The 23534-nt window shown below is 36.9% G+C and overlaps 1 pseudogene; it reads right to left on the bottom strand.

Moving 5' to 3' along the window:
- Positions 1-1564: 1564 nt before the first annotated feature.
- LOC120289827 lies at positions 1565-5824 on the bottom strand (annotated as a pseudogene).
- Between the last annotated feature and the right edge of the window lie 17710 nt (positions 5825-23534).

Here is a 23534-nt window from a genome sequence, read left to right as displayed (position 1 = left end):
AGTGTTAAGATGAGGATATAATATTTCCAGTGTCCGAAAGTAAAATAACCCACATATTTTACTTTATCTGTCTATGATACTAGATGTGAGTTCTGATGAATTTTGTGAATGAGTAGATACGTGAACTCAAGTTAGACATTGGGTATGTCTAACTATCATCTGTATGGTATTGAAAGGTGTAGACATACGCTCCATGGGAAATAAGTTAATACCGTAATACGTATTTCATACTACGTATGCATGAGACGACCAATAAGAGTGACAAAAGTTTGATCTCAACTTTTATGTCGTGTGAGACTCTTGAGGAAAAGAGTTCCTCAATTTTTAGTCCCCTCATGACTCTTACTTATTCTCAAGATTTCTATTTAGTGTTTGCTATCTTAGGATGTTGCCAATGGTCATGAGTTGATTCGATTTAATGGGACATTTCTAGAAAAGCAAGCTGAACTGAAATTGAGAGTTTGAAGGAAAGAGGAAGATCGAATTTAGAGAATTATATTGTAGTTTTGTATTCTTTGGTTAACCAATTATGACTGTCTTTGGGATAAGTATAATTATATATATATATATATATATATATATATATATATATATATCATTCTTTAAAAGAGATCAAGAGAGATATAAATGTGATCGATCGATCTAGGGTACTGCATACTAAATCTACTCAGAGTGTGATGCCCATTATGAGCTGTTATATATTCCTAACAGATATATGGCAACGAGCTCTCAAAGTATGTTGGTCGCACGGATTATTCACCGGTATGAATGTTGAAGAGAGGTAAAGAGAATCCTGTTCGGCCCACCATGTGCGAGTGGGAGATGATGGTTTTATGTGATGGACCTAAGTTGGCCCGTCCGCCTATGTTGGGCCTAAAAGCCAGGCCCACAAGATTATGGCCCATGGATGAAGAGTACGTTTCTTTGTTTTTGGAGGGACGTATATAAGGGAGGAAAGAGAGGAGAACGTACCTTTTGGCATTTTTAACGTACGTTCCTCTCCCTCTCTCCCTCCAAAAAGAAAAACAAAAAGAATAAGGCGACTCTCTCTTCCCTTCAAGGCCAATCAATGTTATCAGATCGAACGGGATCGGTTTTCTCTTCCTCTTATCGGTGTTGGTATTAAATCTGTGGCTAACAAGGTACGCTCGATTCCGTGGTGTGCTTTAGGATCGGTGATACATGTTTTTTCCCGGGCTTGTCTTCCGTATTCCTTTTAAGGGTTCGATTTAGTGTCGAATCCGGTTTTTGGGAAACCGACAATCCCAACATCCTACAATTCCACAACACCCTAAACTATAATATATACACACACAGCCTGATAACTCCTCAATCAAACCTTGCAACTCAAAATCGACTTAACCTTGAATTTGTGCTATAACTTCAAATATTACTTCAATTAGATGAGTGAAGGGCACAATCACTTATCGGACGTTGCGAATCAGAATTAAATCAGCTTGATGAGTCATTTGTGCCGAGTAACCTCTTCTTTCTTCCTCCTCCTCCTCTCTCTCCGCCCCTCTGCGCGAGCTCTCAATCTTAAAAGGAAGCTGAGGTCCCTTTGTTGACTGGGTCAAATATTCATTTTATTTATTATTTATTGTCTCTTTGACCATTTGAACTTTGACTTGGTAAAAAAAAAAATTCAAATATTACACTGACAGCACACCTTGTGGTTTTCATCCCCACCTGGTCTCTATATCGACTTATCAAAATGAAACGGTATGTTTGAATCGCAAATGATTCAAGTAGTAAGGTAATAAAAGACAGTCTTGAAGCTGAGAAAATGCTTTGTTTGGTCAAATTCTGGCTTTGACCTAAGCAGCACCACCATTGTCTCTTGGGGTGTATAGCCAGACCGCTCTTCTATCTAATCGCTGAGTCGGCCTTGCATTGGCTTCATATCCCTATCCAAATGGACAAGCATCAAATAAGGCAAGAAAGATGAAGATGAATCGAATCAGTCGCAGGAGGGAGGACTCCGTTTTCAATCATGGGACTTTATGTCGTGTACATGTTTGTGCATTTATGAAGAGAATAAGTATCACTTGTTATCACATGAAGGGATCAACAGGTCTTTAAAGAGGACCTAAATGCACGTAGAGCTCACGTTTCTTTTCTATAAAAGGTCCACTCTGTTAAGTGGCAACCAAATCAAAACGAAACACCCTTTTAGAGAGCACTTACATCATGAACAGCTTCTCTCAGTGCTTCTACTTGCTCCCTCGAGACTGTCCTCACCTAGTCAAAGTTCACAAAACAGCATGCCTTGAGACCATCCTCGGACCATAGGACCATATGTGTTTCCATATAAGAATCGTCATGTAAATCTAGTCTATTACCTTCCTGATTATTGTCCACACGACACCCTCGGTGCATGGAGGGACCGTGAGAGAACCAATGTATCTGAAGTATTTCCTGCTGCCGAATTTGATGATCCCTGGATTTATGACCCCCAAGTCTCTGTCTTCCTTCCTGACTACTTTTATGTGTTCGAGTAGCTGCCGAGAGATAGTGAAATGAAATCAGAAGGACAAAAGGCAGAAGGCAGAGACCACATGGTCCATTCTATTGAACTGGATCTTCAGGTTCCATATGAGCAAAAGAGGTGAAGCAAATTGCAAAAAATTAATCAGACAGATGATCAGTGATGCATGAACATGCACGTATACAAGCTCAGCTTTGCGGATTATGGCTGAGTTCAAAGCATTCACATAACCTACGAGCAAGAATGATAGCAATACAGTGGCTACACGTAAAAATGCACATGTGGCAGTAAGAAGAGTGAGATGAAGCGGCCTATGCACCTTTGTGAGGAAAGGGTCGGGTCGGCCATACTTGTAGACAATCCCGATCACGGCTATTTCTCCGTGAGAGCTTAAATGGACCACGTGAAGCTCCAAGTCATATCTGCAGAATGAATTTTGACATCCTCACCGGTACTATGGGGGAAAAACTATCTTGTTTAGTGTGATTTGTGCATAATGCAGAAAAAGAAATCAAGTGAAAAGTTCATGATGTCCTGTGCATTAATTCACGAGGAAAACGTATCATGTACAAACAACAATGACAAAGCTTCATACTTTGATCCATTAAACGTGTGCTCGGAGGGGGAATGCCAATGACACTGTAGAAGTTTGTAGTAAGTCCCATTTATGTTGATCTGCCCTGCATATCCTTTCCACATTACCTGGTTAAAGAGTCATTAGTAAAAACAGATGGTAGATCAGCTCATTATTGAATAATGTTGAGTTTGTAGTCGGTCCAGAATTCTTTTTTTCAGAGGAGGTTAATAGATGGAAGGCAGATGCCACCGTCCATTATCAGGGAACAAGAATTACTCATGGATAATAATCTGTAAAATGAGCCAAAGATTTTAATATCTTTGTGGTTATAACTACTTCCACTAAAAAAACAGAACTTCTCAAATTATCGGCTCTTGCTTCACCACGGCGAGCACCTAGGCCTGGTTACATAAGCGGACAATCATACCGTCAATAAAAATCGGGTTGTTTCAAGTTTCACTGTGCATGACACCGCTTTATAAAATAACAAAGGCAACAAGGTAGCTCTTACGGTGATATCATGTCCCCTGTTCCTCACAATGGCAGGAGCTGGTTTATAGTCTCTTTTCAACTTCCCCAAATTCGGAAAGACTTGCACTCTCTCATCGAGCAGATCGATCGGAGACTGCAATTTCCCAGTGCTACATGCTCGCCAATGCGGGTCAATCTGGCCCCATTCTTTCGGCCTTTTCCAGTTCCTTCAATATAAGTGAATGGAGTCTCATCACCTAAACACACCCCAAAAAAAAAAAAAAAAGGGAAAAGAAATGATATTAGCGAAGAAGTTGACAGAAGCACAATTCACAGATCGTGTAACACTGCTCGTGAAGCATAACAGCTGACTCTGTTATCTGATTTTTTGGTTTATTGTCTCTGAAATGCAACTCACAAAGTCAATAGCACCACAAAAACGTAATTTCCCAACACATGTCAATAGCGTGTACGGAATATAAGAGTCAGGCAAATCAATTTTGCAGATTGCTAACATGTAACAAAGGATTTAATTCATATGATTAAAGAACAAAAATGCCTCAATATTTGGTGATCTACTTCACTCCTACATGAAGGAGAACAGGCATGTGCCTACGAAAGTCATTCAGAGAGAAACAGAGAGACAAAGAATTTGTTCCTGTTCTATTCATTTTTGCGTATGGTAATGGGTACTTGGATCTCTTACAGACCCCAATTTACATAGGATAAGGAGCTCCACCCATGATGAGCTCGACTAATCGCATCTAATTGCATGGGGTCATGGCGGTCTCTCAGGTCCACTGTAGTCAGATACTGTCGGGGCAAGAGATTTGCCATTCTCGAGACCTTGCACACAGTGCCATGTTTCTCGAGGCTGAGTTTGGTGTCGAGTCTTTACTATCAAGGCATCACTTTGCGTTTATGATATGTTCTTTTCTTGTTCTCGATGTTACAATGGAAATATTTTGGCTGAAATTGGATCTGGGAACAGAATTGTTACAGATCCTAATCATCACAAACAAGAACAACATGCTTAAAGAGCACAGACAGGAACAGGGAAAAGCAAGATTTACTTTTGAAGCAGACATCTCCGCAACCCATGCTAAGATGTCGAGCCAAGAGAAAATGATGTCCCGGATTACATTGTCTCCCAAGAAAATAACCTAAACTTTTCCTTATTCCACGTAATGCTACTCGGTACATAGAAGCAAACATGGAATGCTAATTGCTACTATATCAACTATTAAAGCACGTGGTTGAGAGTCTCAAAGTCAATATCTTATGGCTATTCGTCTGAAGCTGAACAAGCCGTTAATCGTTCGAACCAGTTTAAGAGCGAGTGTCAGAGATCTGAACGTAAACAAAGTTTTTGAATCACGAATGCCAAGAACAACAACGTTGGCTCAACCTTCCCCAGATAGTCACAGGTGTGTTAAGGAAGAAAAGCATGAGGAAAGGAAAAGCCCGAGGGACAACTGAGAAAACGAAAGCGGCATAAAAATAAAAAATAAAAAATAAAAAATAAAAGAAGAAGGTGCATGCGAATCTGGAATGAATTCTTATGTTTACAGATTTACTGAATGTTCTTGAAAATTCGTTCACATAATGAATTTCCTACTTATCTGGAGATGTATATGGTAAGCCATTTTCAGTTTTTCGTACTGTGGAATTTCTGTATAACCTGTGACATGCCTACTCTATGCTAAAGATTCTTCAAAGAGATCTCAATCTTCTTCTCATTGATTTTAAGATGAAATCTTTTTTGCGCACCACGTCTAGGTGACACTCTACCATTGAGTTATATCCCTTCCCTGCTCCCATCAAGAAATAGAATTGACTATTTCTAAGACAAAGCATTTCCATTTTCTTTTTTGCCTGGAGGGTTTGAGATAGATTTATGATGGGTATAGTTGCTGAGGTCCAAAGTTGATCCGCTTCAACAAGGAATGCAACCGAGATGAAGTCATGCAGAGCAATCACACAACAGAGCATCGGCTTCAGTGGGTGCACCAGATCAAAGAAGAAGCTCCAAATGACTAAGCACGACGCTCATACACTCTCCATGCAGTAGATTTTCACCCCAAAAAATTTGGAAACTTGTTTCGTATGAATCTTTAACCGACACGACACGAGACTCTGACATTGAACACAGAAGTGGGGGGAAAGAGAAAGAGAGGGACCATACCAACTTCAGATTGAGAAGCAGTCGAGAGAGTGAGAAGAAGACCGTGAGCAACAAAAACCAGAGCGAAGAAGCAGAAGCTACTGCGGATTGAGAGGATGCCCATTTTCCTGTTCTTTATGCTTTGCTCCTATCACACCCGAAATAAATGCAAGGAGATCAAAGAGAGTCTGAGAGGGATAGAGGCCTCTGTCATCGTTAGATATGCCGTAAAGAAATTGCCTTAATTATCTAATTACTTTTGTTTTAAGTTTCACTCTTTGCTTTTTTTTTTTTTGTGGTTACTTTTAGTCAAACTAAAATTATTATTTAACTATATATTGCAAAATTATCCGTACATATAAATAAGTATCGCAATCTGAGGCAGAAGCGACTGCTGATGACATGGTTTTCTAGCATTGTGGATTGTTCTCATTTATTTATTTATTTTTATTTTTTTTGTGATCCAGGAACCGTTGTACGGCCGGCAGCGGCGACGCAAACCCGGGGCGGCGCCGTAGGGACCCACCTCCCACGACGTCGCAGGTAAGTCGCGCAATTGCGCACGCCGGGACTCGAACCTCCCCCCTACCGCAATTAGAGGGGGAAAGGCCCAAGCCAACATGCCCACAACGGGATGGGTTTTTTTTTTTTTTTTTTTTTTTCATATAGACTGAATTTGACTTTCGTGATGGTTATATTAATAATGATAGATCGATTGATAGATGGATAATGGATGAATAACTACATAATTTACTGTCATAAAATTGAATAAAAATTGAAAACAAATTTAGGTGATTTACATCTTTCTTTTCAACTTCAAAATAATTTTGATGATTTCTTGTTTATATTTCATGATAACAATTAGACCGTTAAGCTATTTTTATGAGCTTAATTAATTCTTTTAGGGGAAATTTCAAAAAAGGGCATGAATTGGGGCCATTTTCTCAAACAATGTCCCAAGCTGGAACTTGTTTCAAATAAAGTCATAAAATTGTCAATTTATTCTCAAAAAAGGTTTGAACTCATCAGCTGACCAAAGTTTTGCCGACCAATGTGCCCATGCAGCCAATACACATATAATTTGCATCTTACTTTACACTGTGGATTGATGTTGGATTCATAGATACGATTAAATTTGGTGTCAATCACTATTGAAAATAGCTAAACACAACATGCATATATCTTCAAGATTTTCCTAACAACATGGTCGTGATTGATGGAGCTGAAAGAGTGGACGAGGCTGCTCAATACGATTGTCATGGGAGCCTGCGAGAGCCCGCTTGCGATGGCGTCGATGGGGCCAACAACCATGTAAAGGACGTCAAGGCGATTCCCACGAAAGGTACCTCAGGACGATGCCTATATCCGATGCTTTGATTCTAGTGTAATCCCATTCACTTGAAAGTTGGCTAATACTATAAAAGATTACAAGTCACAACTACGCACAATTCAGCTTCCAAAGTAAGAATCAAAACGAGACAACAAAAGACCCTCCTAAGAATGATACTTCAAACGCAGAAGTATAGGCAGCTAATAATAAGAAGTTATTGTGCATTTGTGATAAAAGGAATTTTTCAATTTTCATTTCAATGATCATCTTTTGGTGTTTGAATTTCAATTCCACACATTGAGAGTTCGGACCGTTTTTAGAAATTTGGCCAATAAAGAGGAGAGATGACCTCTTCGATCTATTCATATTCCTTTCCTTTCAAAATTATGTATATTTGGTTTTCAATACTATATAATGATGTTAAATAATCATCATGTCCTGCTCATTCCACATACTTTTCGAGTCTTAATTGACAAGAAAATCCAAAGAAAGAAGAAAGAAAGAAAAAAATGAGGATATATCTAGAGAATTTGATCAAGCGACCATTTTCAAATTCTCGAGTATTTGAAGATTTGGGGATCGGCGATGATTGAATCATGAAAAAAAAAAAGAAAAAAGAAATAGATTTTGATTGTTAATTTGAAAAGGAACTTTCCAATTTTGATTTCACTGAAATCCTTTTGGTGTTTGAGTCTCAATTCCGCATATTTCCTCAAATATTTGTTTGGCAAATTGGGTTCACTTTGCATATTATACGATTTCTTTTGGATAATATATTTGAACTCTTTACATCGGCGAGTTCTCTTACCTTCTAATTCTTGTGATCGCTTCCGACACCGTCGAGGACCATGCAATGATTAGGCGAAATTATTGTGCTTGCTCTTCTGAAGTCGGATGAAATTGTATAAGATCTATAATGGCGGAGTCTCTTTGAGATTAGAAACTAGTATGCATACTCACAAACCCCTAAATGAGCTCACAGTAATATTGAGCACTAATGCACCATCCACTAATTTCAGGAATCAAATCCAAAATCAGTATTGCCAATTGATTTCTTAAAACAAAATGCATGAAATTTCTCAACTTTGTTCATCAAACAGGATACATTTCACAAACAAGCATATAAACTTCTGCAACTCCACTCAACCACTAAAAATTTTAGTAAAACATTTCTCAAATCATTTTAGAACTTTTTTCTTAAAACAAAATACATTTCACAACCCATTTCATAAATTAAGTTCACAAATATATGTGTGTGTGTGTATATATATGTATGTATGTTGTATGTATGTATGTATGTATGTATGTATGTATGTATGTATTTGCCTCTGTGGAGACCTCGCTCGCAGAGCCATGCTTCTTGAGGCTGAGTTTGTTGTCAAGTCTTTACTAGCAAGGCATCACTTTGCACTTATAATATGTTCTTTTCTTGTTCTCGGAGTTACAGAGGAAACATATTGGCTGAAATTGGATCTGGGAACAGAACCGTTACAGATCCTAATCATCTCTAACAAAACAACATGCTTAAAGAGCACAGACAGGAACAGGGAAAAGCAAAATTTCCTTTTGAAGCAGACAACTCCGCAAGATGCCCATGCTAAGATGTCGAGCCAAGCGAAAATGATGTCCCAGATGACAACCTCTCCCAAGAAAAGAACTTAAACTTTTCTTTATTCCTAGTAATACTACACAGAGGCAAACATGGAATGCTAATTGCTACTATATCAACTGTTAAATCACCTGGTTGAGAGTCTCAAAGTCAATTTTTTTATGGCTATTCGTATGAAGCTGAACAAGCTGGTAATCGTTTGAACCAATTTAAAAGCAAACGTAAGAGATCTAAACGCGAACTAAGTTTTGGAATCACGAATGCCGAGAATAACAACGTTGGCTCAATCCTCCCCAGACAGTCGCGGGTGTGTTAAGGAAGAAGAGCATGAGGAAAACGAAAGGCACGATGGACAACAGAGAAAATGGCATAAACATAAAAAGAAGAAGGTGGAGCATGCGAGTCTGGAATAACGCTTGTTTTTCAAGTTTTTATGTTTGTAGATTTTATTATTTAGAATGTTCTTGAAAACTCATTCACATAATGATTTTCCTACTTATCTGGAGATGTATATGGCCAATTTCAGATTTTGGTACCGTGGAATTTCTGCATAACCCGTGACAGGCCAACACTATGATTACATTACCCTTTTGTACTTATTTGTTGCAGATGCTGCCTCACCGCCACGGTGAGATCTTGTACTCAAATCTTATATTCAATTAGTCCACTGGAATTCATGTCTGAATCGGTATTTCTTATTGCAAGGATTGAATGGAAATTTTAAGAAGGATACGGCGTACTTTGGCTTAACAACCTTTACTTACGAGGCCTTTATGTTGGCAGTTCTTCCTTTCCCTGTCACCTAGTCTGGGAGTCGAGTTCAGATGTCAAAAGCTTGGATAGATCGCACTTTCCATTTCTCTTCTTTTCTGACAGCACAGCCTTTTTCTTCACCCTCACCCTCACCTAGTCTTTGTTTCTGCTTATCAGAATTGTTAGAATAGTAAATAAAAAATCATGCCTTTATCCTATAACTTAAGTTTTTAGACGATTAATTATGGTCCCATCATCAAAGCCGGAGGTTTTATTCCAGGCCTCATTTGTCTTCCAATTAAATTTTTACACTTAGTACTAAACAAAAGGCTAAACTAAGCGTAACCACACTTTCATCGAATAATTTAAAGTTTTAAAACAGTTGGCGATGATCCCACCAAATCTCACAAGAATGAAATAGTATGTCTGAATTGAATCACCAAATCTCACAAGAATGAAACCATATGTCTGAATTGCAAATGTTTCAAGTGGTAAGGTAATAAAAGACAGTCTCGAAGCTGAGACAATATGTAATAGGTCAAATTCTGGCTTTGACATAAGCAGCACCTCCATTGTCTCCTGAAGTGTATAGCTAGACGGCTCCTCCATCTAGGAAAAAATATTGGGTGGTCCGGGACCACCACGTCAGCGTGGTCCCGGACCACTCACACGGCGCCACGTGTATGGGGAAGCCAGACAAAGGACGAAAACCGGGGCCCACTTCTCTGATGCTCTCTCTCCTCTTTCTCTCTTTTGTCCCCTCCCCTCATATGTGGCGCGATATGAGTGGTCCGGGACCACGCTGATGTGACGGTCCTGGACCACCCAATATTTTCTCCTCCATCTAGTTGCTGAGTCGGCCTTGCATTGACTTCATGTCCCTAACCAAATAGACAAGCATCAAATAAGGCAAGAAAGATGAATCTAATCAGTCACACGAGGGAAGACAGTTTTCAAACATGGGACTTACCAGGACTTTTTTTTCTTTTTTTTTTTTTTTTTTGTGCCGGGGGGGGAACTATCTTGTTTAGTGTAATTTGTGCATGCTGCAGAAAAAGAAATCTAGTGAAAGTGCATGTTGTCGCCGCCCACTGCTTCACGAGGAAAACATACCATGTACAAACAACAAAGACAAAGCCTCTGTTCCTCGATCCGTTAAATGTGTGCTCGGAGGGGGAATGCCAATGACACTGTAGAAGTTTGTGGTAAGTCCCGTTTATGTTGATCTTTCCGCATCTCCTTTCCACATCACCTGGTTGAAGAGTCATTAGTAAAAACACATGGTAGATGAGTTCATTATCGAAAAAGGTCAAGAATTCTTTTCTTTGGAGGAGGTTAATAGATGGACAGGCAGATGCCAGTGTCGGACATCAGTGAATATGAATTACTTATGGATGATAATCTGTAAAATTAGCCTTGAAGATTCAGATATCTTTGTGGTTAGTGCTTCCACTGAAAAAAGGAATTTTTTGAATCATTGGCACTTCCTTCACCACGGCAACTAGGCGCCCGGCTTAGTTACACGAGCAAACTGTCGTACCGTCACTAAAAATTTGGTTGTTTCAAGTTTCGCTGGGCATGACACTACTTTAAAGAATAATAAAGGCAGCAAGGTAGCTCTCACTGTGATATCATGTCCCCTGTTCCTCACAATCGCAGGAGCTGGTCTATAGTCTCTTTTGAACTTCCCCAGACTTGGAAAGACTTGCACTCTCTCATTTAGCAGATCAATAGGAGATTGCAATTTCCCTGTGCCACAAGCTCGCCAATGCAGGTCGATCTGGTCCCATTCTTTCGGCCCTTTTCCAGTTCCTTAAATTTAAGTGAACGGAGTCTCATCATCTGTCCTGGACCAGCCCCAATCCCCCCAAAATAAGCAGAGGAAAGGAAAAGAAAAAATTTCAGTGAAGAAGTTGACAGAAGCATAACTCAGAAATCGTGTAACACTGCTCGTAAAGCATATAACAGCTGACTCCCTTATCTGATATTTTTCGTCTATTGTCTCTGAAATGCAACTCACATAGTCAAAAGCACCACATAAACGTAATTTCCCAGCATGTGTTTATAGCGTGCACAGAATAGGAAAGTCAGGCAAAGCAATTTCGCAGACCGCTAACATCTAATAAAGGATCTCGTTCATATGATCTAAGAAGAAAAAATGCCTCAATTTTCTTTGATGAAGCTTGATCCAATTACTTCACTCCTACATGGAGGAGAACAGGCATGTGCCTACATAAGTTATTCAGAGAGAAACAGAGAGACAGACAGAATTTGTTCCTTTCCTATTCATTTTTGTGTGTTAGTGGGTGCTTGGATCTCTTAAAGACCCCGAGTTACAGACTAACCACATCTAATTGCATTGGGTTATGGTGGTCTCTCAGGTCCACCAGCGGATGTTGTCGGGGCAAGAGATTTACCTCTCTCGAGACCTCACTCACTGAGCCATGCTTCTCAAGGCTAAGTATGTCAAGTCTTTACTGACAAGGCATCACTGCGTTTATAATATGTTCTTTTCTTGTTCTCAATCTTACAGGGGAAACATTTTGGCTGAAATTGGATCTGGGAACAGAACAGCATTCTCAAAGAGCACAGACAGGAACAGGGGAAAGCAAGATTTACTTTTGAAGCAGACAACTCCGCAAGATGCGCATGCTAAGATGTCAAGCCAAGCAAAAATGATGTCCCAGATTACAACCTCTCCCAAGAAAAGAACTTAAAACTTTTCTTTATTCCTAGTAATACTACAAAGAAGCAAACATGGAATGCTAATTGCTACTATGTCAACTGTTAAATCACCAGGTTTAGAGTCTCAAAGTCAATTTTTTACGGCTATTCGTATGAAGCTGAACAAGTTGTTAATCGTTCGAACCAGTATAAAAGCAAGTGTCAGGGATCTCAACGTAAACAAAGTTTTGGAATCACGAATGCCAAGAACAACAACGTTGGCCCAATCCTTCCCAGACAGTCGCGGGTGTGTTAAGGAAGAAGAGCATGAGGAAAACGAAAAGCCCGATGGACAACAGAGAAAGTGGCATAAAAATAAAAATATACAATAAAAAGAAGAGGCGGAGCACACGAGCCTGGAATGACGCTTGTTTTTCAAATTTTTATGTCTGCAGCTTTTATTTTTAACTTAATGTTCTTGAAAACTCACTCACTTATGATTTTCCTATAAAAAATTATTCACATAAATAATTAATTAATCAAGAACAATCAAATTCATATATGACTGTAAAATACCGAAATCGATAAGCACAATAGAATAAAAACGTACCTATTTAAGCCATTACTTCACTTGAAAAAAAGAAGATTAACTTGATAATCACAGCTTTTAATGGGATTAAGAGCCTGTTTGTTTATGTTCTTTTTTTGTTCTTCAGAACTCAATAGAGCTCGTTTAGCCAATGTGAGGCCGCCGGCCCTCGTCGGCCGGTCTCCGGCTATGGCCGACACCGACGACCGGCCAAAAGGAAGAAAAAAGGAAAAAGGAAAAAGAAAAAATATTAAAAAATTAAAAGAAACAAAAAATTATACAAGTTTACCATGTGTTTCTATTATTTTTCTATTCTAGGAACATAAATTATACAAGTTTACCAAACGTGTTCTTTTGTTAAAAAATTGTTCCCCCAGATAGAAATAGTTTTTTCTATATCTATTCCTTGAAACAATTTTTGAACATAAACGTTATCAAACGCACCCTAAGCAAGTGATATGTATAACTGACCATTTTATAGGCTAGAGAGGGGATCTCGTAAACCCAAATCAATACCGTATCAACTGGGTCTCTTTCATTACGCACTTAAACACAATTGCCTACATTTTACTACTCAACTAGACCTGTTGTTAATAGATGTCAAAACCCAATTCAATAAAATCACTCAAGCATTTAACAAAAATGTAAACCCATATTATAAGAAATTTCCAACATTCTCCCACTTGGGCTGCATTAATTAACTTATTTTTATTTTGAAAAAATATTTTATAGTGAAAACGATACTATCAAGTTAGTAACTGAAAATTTTGTTTTATGTGGCCACAATTAAAAAAAAAAAACATTCCAATAACGGCATCTCAAAACAAATCCAATCATATATAACTTCAATATAGGATTATGAAGATCATTGTGTTAAGGAAATACCGTAACACATAACTTTCCATAATCACGTATAATAAGCATTATATTTTCATGAATCATGGACTCAATAGTGTAGTAAGAAATAATGCCAACATGTGATCAAAATATACACTATTTCTTATCGGTCCTTAATGCAATTTCTCAACGACATGAAAATGTATTTGCGCAATTTCTAAACAACATGAAATTGCACGACTATGTCACAATCCAACATGAAATCTCATAATTAGTGACACTCAGTCGTCTTTAAACTAAAATTTGTTTAAAGATACTGTTTTTTACTTCAATTTCTCAGTCAATAGGAAAAAAAATAACAAGAGAATCAACAATAATAATCATTGAGAATAAATACTTTAATATATATCATGAAAGCATTATCAATTTGCATATAACTATATTATCCAAAAATACAAATTATATAGCTCTCACTAACAAAAGAAATAAAAAAAAAAATCTAAAATATCCATATTCTTTATATGTTCTTTAAACAAAACGTGTTGTAAGCCTTTTGTTAGAGAATCGGTCAACATGGACTCAATTATAATATTCTCAATCACAATGTCTCCCTTTTTTATCAAGTCTTTAACAGTATAATATTTGATCTCCATGTGTTTGGACGCATTGTTGATCTTGTCATTCTTAGAATAAAACACAACTATAGTGTTGTCACAACAGATCACCATAAGTCTAGCAATAGAGTTCACAACTCGCAATTCTGAGATCAAATTTCTGAGCCAAACAACTTGAATTGACGCGTCATAACACAATACAAACTCAGCATATATTGTAGAATTTGTAATCAAGGTTTGCTTTGTGCTCTTATATGAAATACACCTACACCCATCATAAAAATATATCTAGAAATTGATGTCATCCAAACAACTAGCAAAATCAGCATCTGAGTATCCAATCACTTTTAGGTCCTCAACTTTGCTATACACGAACATGAAATCTTTTGTTCGTTGTAAATATCTCATCACATTTTTAGCTGCAACCTAATGTTCATGACTTGCATTTGACATATATTTTCCAAGAGTATTCACAGCAAAAGCAATATCAAGTTTGGTACATACTTGTGTATACATAAAATTGCCAACTGCACTAGCATATGGAACATTCTTCTTTACTTCTTTTTCAACATCATTCTTGGGGCATTGTTATATGCTCAATTTATCTCATTTCTTAATAGGAGTTTCACCTGATTTGCAGGTTTGCATATTGAATCTTTTCAAAAGACGATCTATGTAACTTTTCTGAGATAACCCCAAAATCTTCTTAAATCTGTCACAATAAATCTCAATACCTAGAACAAAATAGGCTTTCCCAAGGTCTTTCATATCAAACTTTGTAGATATAAAACTTTTTGTGCCATTCAATAGATCAACATTTCTACTAGCAAGAAAAATGTTTTATATATAAAGTACTAAGAAAATAAATTTACTCTCACTTATTTTTCATGTAGATGCATTGATTAAACTTGATAACCCCATAATCTTTTTTTTTTTCAAAGCCAAATGATCTTACAACCTTGTGAAATTTTAAGTATCATTGACATGATGCTTGTTTGAGACCATAAATAGACCTCTAAAATTTGCACATCATATGCTCATTTCCGGCTTCTTTAAACCCTTCAGGTTGCTGTATATATACTTCTTCATCCATATCTCTATCTAAAAAGGTTCTCTTGACATCCATTTGGTGAAGCTCTAAGTTAAAATGAGCAACCAATGCCATGATTATTTGAAAAAGAGTCTTTAGTAGATACTAGAGAAAAAACTTCAGTATAATCGATGTATTCTCTTTGTGGGTACCCATTTACGACTAACCTTGCCTCAAATCTCTCCATGTTGCCTTTATTGTCCTTTTTGGTTTTGAATACCCATTTGCAGCCGATTGGTTTATGTCCATCAGGTAAATCAACAAGTTCCCATACTTGATTAGTTGACATGGAAATCATCTCGTCCTTTAACGCTCCTAACTATTCATCTGCCTGATCACTATTAAGAGTTTCTTTGAAGGTCGTCGGACCAACAATATTTCTAATGTCAAAATCAGCTTTTCCAAGATAAACATGATCATTTAGAGACATTGGTTTTCTCTGTCGCTGTGATCTTCACACAGGCATCTCTGGAGCCACATAATTTGTCTAGGGAATTTCATTCATGATAGGAGGATCTACAATCATATCTCCAATATATGCTTCTTGCTGAATTTCCACTCTGCAAGGTTCTCGCATAGAATCATCATGTAAGATAGGCAATGGAATAAAGATCGTTTTGTTTGGTTCTTCATTTTTGAAAGATTGAGAAGAACTCTTTTCAGCAATATCTAATTCTAAGAATTTGGCAATTAAAGATTCAACGATTCTAGTGTCACAAGTAGGACAATAGAACCTATACCCTTTGAAATGGTCAGGGTATCCAATAAAGTAACATCTAATAGTTCTAGGTTCAGTTTTATTTTGAGAAGTATCATAAATTTTCACCTCTGCAGGACAACCCCAAACTCGAAAATTATTCAATCTTGGTTTCCTCCCCATCTACAATTTAAAAGGTGTTTTCAATACCGATTTACTAGGTACACAATTCAATATATAAGTTGTTGTTTTAATTGCATCATCTCATAAATATTCATGCAAATTAGAACTACCCATCATACTTCATTTCATCTCCATGAGTGTGCAATTGTGTCTTTCAACTACACCATTTTGTTCAGGATTCCCAAGCATGGTATATTGAGCGACAATACCACACTTCTACAAATATCTAGCAAACGGTCCCATTTGTTGTCGTATCTTAGTATATCGCCCATAATACTTACCACCACAATCAAATCTAACAATCTTGATAATTTTTCCTAATTATTTCTCAACTTCAATCGAAACACTTTGAACATATCAAGAGCATCAGTCTTCTCCTTAATTAGATAAACATAACAATAATAGGCAAAATCATCAATGAATGTGATGAAATGCTTATTTCCACACAAGGTAGTTGAGTATGGCCCACTAATATCCATATGAATTATTTCCAATAGATTTTAACTGCGAGTAGCGCATTTCTTCTTGGTTTTAGTCAATTTTCCCCTCACACAATCAATACAAGTCTCAATATCATCTGAATCAAGAGGAGGAAGAATATTAGCCTTGATGAGTCGCTTTACCTTTTCTTTGGAGATATGCCATAATCGCTTATGCCATAGCAATGAAGATATTTCTTTGATTAAAGATCTCTTAATAATATTATTCTCGACATTGAAAGAATAATATGGTCTATCGGGAGATAAAGATAATCGATATAATCCATTAGACATAACACAATTCTCAATAATTTTGGAATCACAACTCAAATCCATTCTTTTATTCGCAAAATAAAGATAATATCTAGCTTTGTCAAGCGAAGAAATAGATATTAAGTTTCTTCTAAAATTAGGAACATAAAAGACATTGTTCAAAATAAGCTAAAAACTAGAGTCTAAATTCAAAATAACTGTCTCTATGCGCTCCACATTAACTCCAATATCATTTCCAACTTTAAGCTTTGAATCTCTCAAACTTGGATTCCTTAGATTTGTGAGATCCTATAAGGTAGTAATCACATGAATAGTAACATCATAATCAAGCCACCAAGAATCCAAAGGAACATCTACCATGTTTGATTCAAAACAAACCAACAACTCACTTGGGTGACTTTCTTTTCTTGCTTTTAGTCAAGCTTGGAACTTATAGCAATTGGCTCTCTTGTGACTCTGCTTCTTGTAGTGAAAACACTTGAAATTATTATCTCCATTTCTCGCATGGTTCCCATTTTTCTTGAAGTCTTGACCTTTCTTTGGATCATGGGCATTTGACCCTTTAGGCTACCATTTTCCTCTAGATGAACTTGACTTGGCATTGGTAATTAAATGGGCAGACTCATACTTCTCATTCTTTAACTTCTCTTCCTCAATCACACATTTGGTAATCAATCGCATTGACATTCCATGTCTCATTTTGAGCACTATAAGTAGTCTTAATCTGACTAAATTCAACTGGTAGAACATTTAAGGCGTAATACACTATCATTTTTAGAAATTACAATTTCATGAGCCTTAAGTTTAGATTGGATGTGGACCATTTTCAGTATAAATTCTCTGACACCCATAGCAGCATCATACCTCATATTCGTTAACTCACTTAGCAAGTTCACAACTTCAACCTTATCTAAGACTTTATATATTTCTCCACTGTTTCAAGGAATTGTCTCACATTCGTATCTTCCGACAAACCACTAATAAAATGCTTAACAATGAACCTCTTCATAGCAATGAGGCTTAGTTGGTTAGATTTTTTTCCCATCTAGCATAATGGGCATTTTGATCTATAGTACTTTGATCATGGGGCTTGGAAGGTTCATCCTCACGTAGAGCCAAGTCCATATCCATAATGCCCAAAGCAAACTCTGTATCTTGCTTCCATATCTTGAAGTTTGATCTAGTTAACATTTCAACAGTGACATTGTTATTATTTACAACAAAGGTAACTGTTTGTCATACATAATGCAATAAGATCAATTATGAGCAATAAGCAATTCAACAAAATAATTAATACATTATAAACTCTCCTTTAGGCAGAGTATATAATGCACCATTATTTTACATAGCATGAAGTTTATCAAACAACAATAAAGAGAATTACATATAATTGTCAAGGATCTATTCTCTTTGGGTAGACAAATCCTTTAAATTATATATTTATATTATCACAACATAGATGAGAATTACATATAATCTTCAAAAAGATGATCTCATGTGGACAGATAAATATTTTCAATTATACATCGCCATCTATTAAATTGGGAATTAATCTTCATGCAATTTTTAAAATTAATATGCCCAATAACCCATTTTGGGCGAGTTATTTTTCAACAAGGAACTCAAAAAATTTATGTCCAAAATTCATCAAACAATATGAAGTACTTTACAACATGTGCTTCCCAAGATCATATTGTATTTTATCAAACAACAATTTTTGCCACAATTTTTTTTTTAAAATCTATTATTATTATTATTATTATTATTATTATTATTATTATTATTATTATTATTATTATTATTATTATTATTATTATTAAATGTTTCGAACCCTCCTGTGACCCAAGCCTTCGTCCGGCCCATAGACCCACGGGAGCCCACGTGTGCTGCTTGGAATGGGCGAGCTAGGGAGCCCATTCTTCTTTTAATTTAAAATGGCCCACAATTGGGCTATAGGCCCACACGAAACAAGAGTAAATAAAATGGGCTTATGCCCATTACCAAAATCAGAATACAAACAAAATATGGGCTTTTCATCTCGGGCGAAATACGATCGGGAGGCATTTGCCCAATCGACACGTCTAAAGGAACCTGGCTGGAGGTCTTCTTTAACCTCCAGCAAGGTCTCGAAATCTTGCAAAATTGGGTCATACAACTCGGAATTCAAAAAAATACTCACTAAATTGATTTTTCTTAAAATTTATTCATGGGTCTTGTTTCTAACGTTATTATAAATTGATTAGAGTGAATTAAATAAAGAAAAAAAAAAGAGAAAATCTTCCACATTCAAGCTTCAAAAAATTTGGATTTTAACCCACCCCACGGTGGATGCGCTGGTTCGCGCCTTGCTCACTCATCCGGGAGGAGAGGGGTTTGAAACTCTAAGCCCCCATTGCGCAACTAAAGTGGAGTGCCGTGGGAGTGGGCCCCTGCACTAGTGTTCCCTCTAGTTTATGCCGCTGGCTACCAGTTGTACGGTGGTTCCAGAGTCAACAAAAAAAAAAATTCGGATTTAACAACCCCATGGCCGAATTCAATTTTCTCATGTTTAAACCCAAAAAACTTACCTTAGCGCAACCAAAAGATGCTATAAAACTATACCCATGCAACAATTTACTAAGATCATCAATCAATTGTATGTAATTTAAAATTCTGGAACTTTTTTCATGTATAAACCCTAGAATTTCAAATTCAAAATTCTCACTCAATTCTTAACAAAATTATACAAATTATATACGGTTGGAAAGATCTTGACATGTAGAACAAAAGCCCTAAAGTTTTAGAATCAATTGAGCAAAATATGCACACAAAAAATTAACGCCAATATTTGGCTCAAAGAGAAAAACTTCGAATTTGTTTATAAAAAGAAAATAATTTTGGATTCTACAATTATATATGACTTATTCTGATACCACATGTAGAAAATTATTTACATAAATAATTAATTAATCAAGAACAATCGAATTCATATATGACTATAAAACACCGAAATCAATAAGCACAACGGAATAAAAACGTACATGTTTGAGAAATTGCTTCACTTGAAGAAAAATAAATCAACATGATAATCAAAGATCTATTGGAATACTGGATCTTCTTTTTTATGACATTAAAATAACATCTTTTAATGGAATTATGCAACTATTAGGTATAACCTACCCTTTTATAGGCTAGAGAGAGGACCTAGCAAACCATAATCAATAGCATATCAACCAGGCCCCTCCCATTATGGGTTTCAGTTAAACAAAATTGCCTACACTTTACTGCTCAACCAAACAAGTTATTAATAGATGCTCAAACCCAATTCAATAAGATCACTCAAGGTTTAACAAATGTTGGAATATCCATTAATCTGATTATTTAATATAGAAAGTCAATTAATTAATGTAAGCCCATTTTATAGGAAATTTCCAACATTTCTACTTATCTAGAGATATGTATGGCCATTTTTAGACTTTTGCTCAGTGGAATTTCTACATAGCCCATGACAAGCGAACACTATAATGAAGATTCTTCGTAGAAATCTCAATCTTCTTCTCACAGATTTCAAGATGAAATCTTATTGGGGAATTTCCATTTTCTTTTTTCTGTGGCAGGTTTAAAAGGATTCGTGATGGGTATGGTCGCTGAAGTCCAACGTTGATCCGCTTCAACGAAGAACACAACTGAGATGAAGTCATGCAGAGCAAGGGCTTGAGACCGAGGAAAAATATGGAGGTTTGTCCACAGTAGCCAGCAGCAATAACACGACAGAGTGTCCTGTTCAGCGTGTGCACCAGATCAACAAAGAAGCTTCAAATGACAAAGCATGACGCTCATACACCCTCCATGCAGTAGATTTTCATCCCCAGATCAATTTGGAAACTTGTTCCGTATGAATCTCAAACCAAGACGACACGAGACTGACATTGTACACAGAGAGAGAGAGAGAGAGAGAGGAGAGAGAGAGAGAGAGAGAGAGACCATACCAACTTCAGATTCAGATGCAGTGGAGAGAGTGAGAAGAATACCGTGAGCAACAAAAACCAGAGCGAAGATGCAGAAGCTACTGCGGGTTGAGCGGATGCCCATTTTCCTCTTTCCTTATTCTTTTCTCCCATCAGTCACGAAATAAATGCAAGGAGAGCGAAGTACGTGCCGAGAGGGATAGGCGTCTGCCATCATTAGATATGGCTTTAAAAGATTGCATTAATTATCTAATTACTTTTGTTTTAAGTCTCACTCTTTGCTTAGTTTATTTAGGCTGCGTTTGGTTGCAAGTTGTTTTCTGTTCCCAGGAACAAAAATTTCTTTTTTTGTTCCAGGAACAAAAACGAACAGTAAACGTGTTTTTGCGTTTTTGTTCCAAAATTATTTTTTGTTTAAAACACATATGGAACAGAAATAAGAAAAAAAAAAGTTGTTTCTTATTTCGAAAACAAAATTGAGAAACACTTTTTTATTTTCTTCTTCTTTTCTTCTTTTTTTTTCTTTCGCCGGTCGCCGGCCTCAGCCATAGGGCGAGGCCGCCAGCCCTCGTCGGCCGGTCGCCGGCCATGGCCGTGGCCAGCGATCGACGAAAGAAAAAGAAGAAGAAAGAAGAAGAAAATGTTTCTCAATTTTGTTTTAGAAAAAGAAACAACTTTTTTTTTTGTTTTATTGTTTCAGATGTGTTTCTGGGAACAAAAACAATTTCGGAACAAAAACGCACCCAAACGCGTTTCTCGTTTTTTTTGTTTTTTTTTGTTAAGAAACACATCCGGAATGGAAATAAGAAAAAAAAAAAAAAAGTTGTTTCTTGTTTCGAAACAAAATTGAGAAACACTTTTTATTTTCTTATTCTTTTCTTCTTCTTTTTCTTTCGCCGGTTCGGCCTCGGCCATGGCCGGCGACCGGTCGACGAGGGTGGCGGCCTCGCCTAGCCACGGCGAGGCTGAGCCTCGCCGGCCGCTGGGCGAGCTCGGCCTCGCCGGATCTGGGCGAGCTCGAGCTCGCCTAGCCAAGGCGAGGTTGAGCCTTGCCTAGCTACGGCAAGGCTCGGCCTCGCTGGGGCCGGCGAGCCTCGCCATGGCTGGGCGAGGCCGCGAGCCCTCGTCGGCCGGTCGCCAGCCATGGCCGAGGCCGGCGACCGACCAAAAGAAGAAAAAAAGAAAAAGGAAAAAAGAAAAAGAAAAAAAGAGAGAAAGAAAAAAGAAAAATCAAATCAAAATATTAAAAAATAAAATAAAATAAATTATATAAATTTACTAAACGTGTTTCTGTTTATTTTTTATTCCCAGAATAAATTTACCAAACACGTTTTTTTGTTAAAAAATTGTTCCGGAATGAAACACTTTTTCTATTTCGTTTCCTAGAACAATTTTTAAACAGAAATATTACCAAACGCACTTATTGTTACTTTTTATCAAACTGAAATTATTATTTAACTATACATTGCAAAAAAATAAAAATCCACATATATATAAATTAGTATTGTGATGTGAGGCATTCTTCTTTGGATGATATGGTCCTGTGGCAATGTGGATTGTTCTCAGTGATTTCCTTTTCTCAAGTTGATGCCTAGATAATAAATATTATTATTTACTGCAACTGCATTCAAGTGAGGAGCGAAGTATTAAGAAATATCCGATTTTTGTTATGGATACTTTGGCAATTCAAGTATTCGAATTCGAAGTCTTTTCTAAATACATACTATACCGCAAATTTGATTTTCATGATAGTTATATTAATAATGAAAGATGGATAATGGATGAATAACCAAATGATCTATCTTCGTAAATTGAATAAAAAATGAAAATAAAATTAGGTGATTTATCAACTTTCTTTTCATTGTCAAAATAATTCTAATGGTTTCTTTTTATATATTGCAAGATAACAATTAGACCATAAGGTTTTATGAGCTTAATCAGTTCTTTTAGAGGAAATTCCAAAAAAGGGGGTTGGAAATAGGACCTTTTCTCAAAAAGAGGCCCAAAATGGAATTTATGTAAAATAAAGTCTTAAAAGTTGTCAGTTTATTCTTAAATTAGGTCTTGAACTAATTGGCCGACCAAATTTTTGCCGACCAACGAGCCCATGCATCTCATGTGCATCTTTCATGTATCTTACTTTACAATGCGGATTGATGTTGGGTTCATTAATCCGATTTGATAACACAACAGAGCGCCATGTTCAGTGTGTGCACCAGATCAAAGAAGAAGCTTCAAATGACAAATCACGACGCTCATACACCTTCCATGCGGTAGATTTTCACCTCAAAAATTTGGAAACTTGTTTCGTATGAATCTTAAACCAAGACGACACGAGACTGACATTGTACACGGAGAGAGAAAGAGACCATACCAACTTCAGATTTAGAAGCAGTGGAGAGAGTGAGAAGAAGACCGTGAGCATCAAAAACCAGAGCGAAGAAGCAGAAGCTACTTTGGATTGAGAGGATGCCCATTTTATTGTTATTTATGGTCTGCTCCTATCACACTCGAAATAAATGCAGGGAGAGCAAAGCAAGTGCCGAGAGGGATGGGCATCTGTCATTATTAGCTTAAAATGATTGCATTAATTATCTAATTACTTTTGTTTTAAGTTTCACTCTTTGCTTAATTTATTTTATTGTTACTTTTTATCAAACTGAAATTATTATTTAACTATATATTGCAAAAAAATCCATATATATAAGTTAGTACTGCGATGTGAGGCACTGTTCTTTGGATGATATGGTCTTGTGGCATTGTGGATTG

This window comes from Eucalyptus grandis, chromosome 11 (assembly GCF_016545825.1).
Source record: "Eucalyptus grandis isolate ANBG69807.140 chromosome 11, ASM1654582v1, whole genome shotgun sequence".
In the NCBI taxonomy this organism is placed as follows: Eukaryota; Viridiplantae; Streptophyta; class Magnoliopsida; order Myrtales; family Myrtaceae; genus Eucalyptus; species Eucalyptus grandis.
This window is presented reverse-complemented; position numbering and strand designations above follow the sequence as displayed.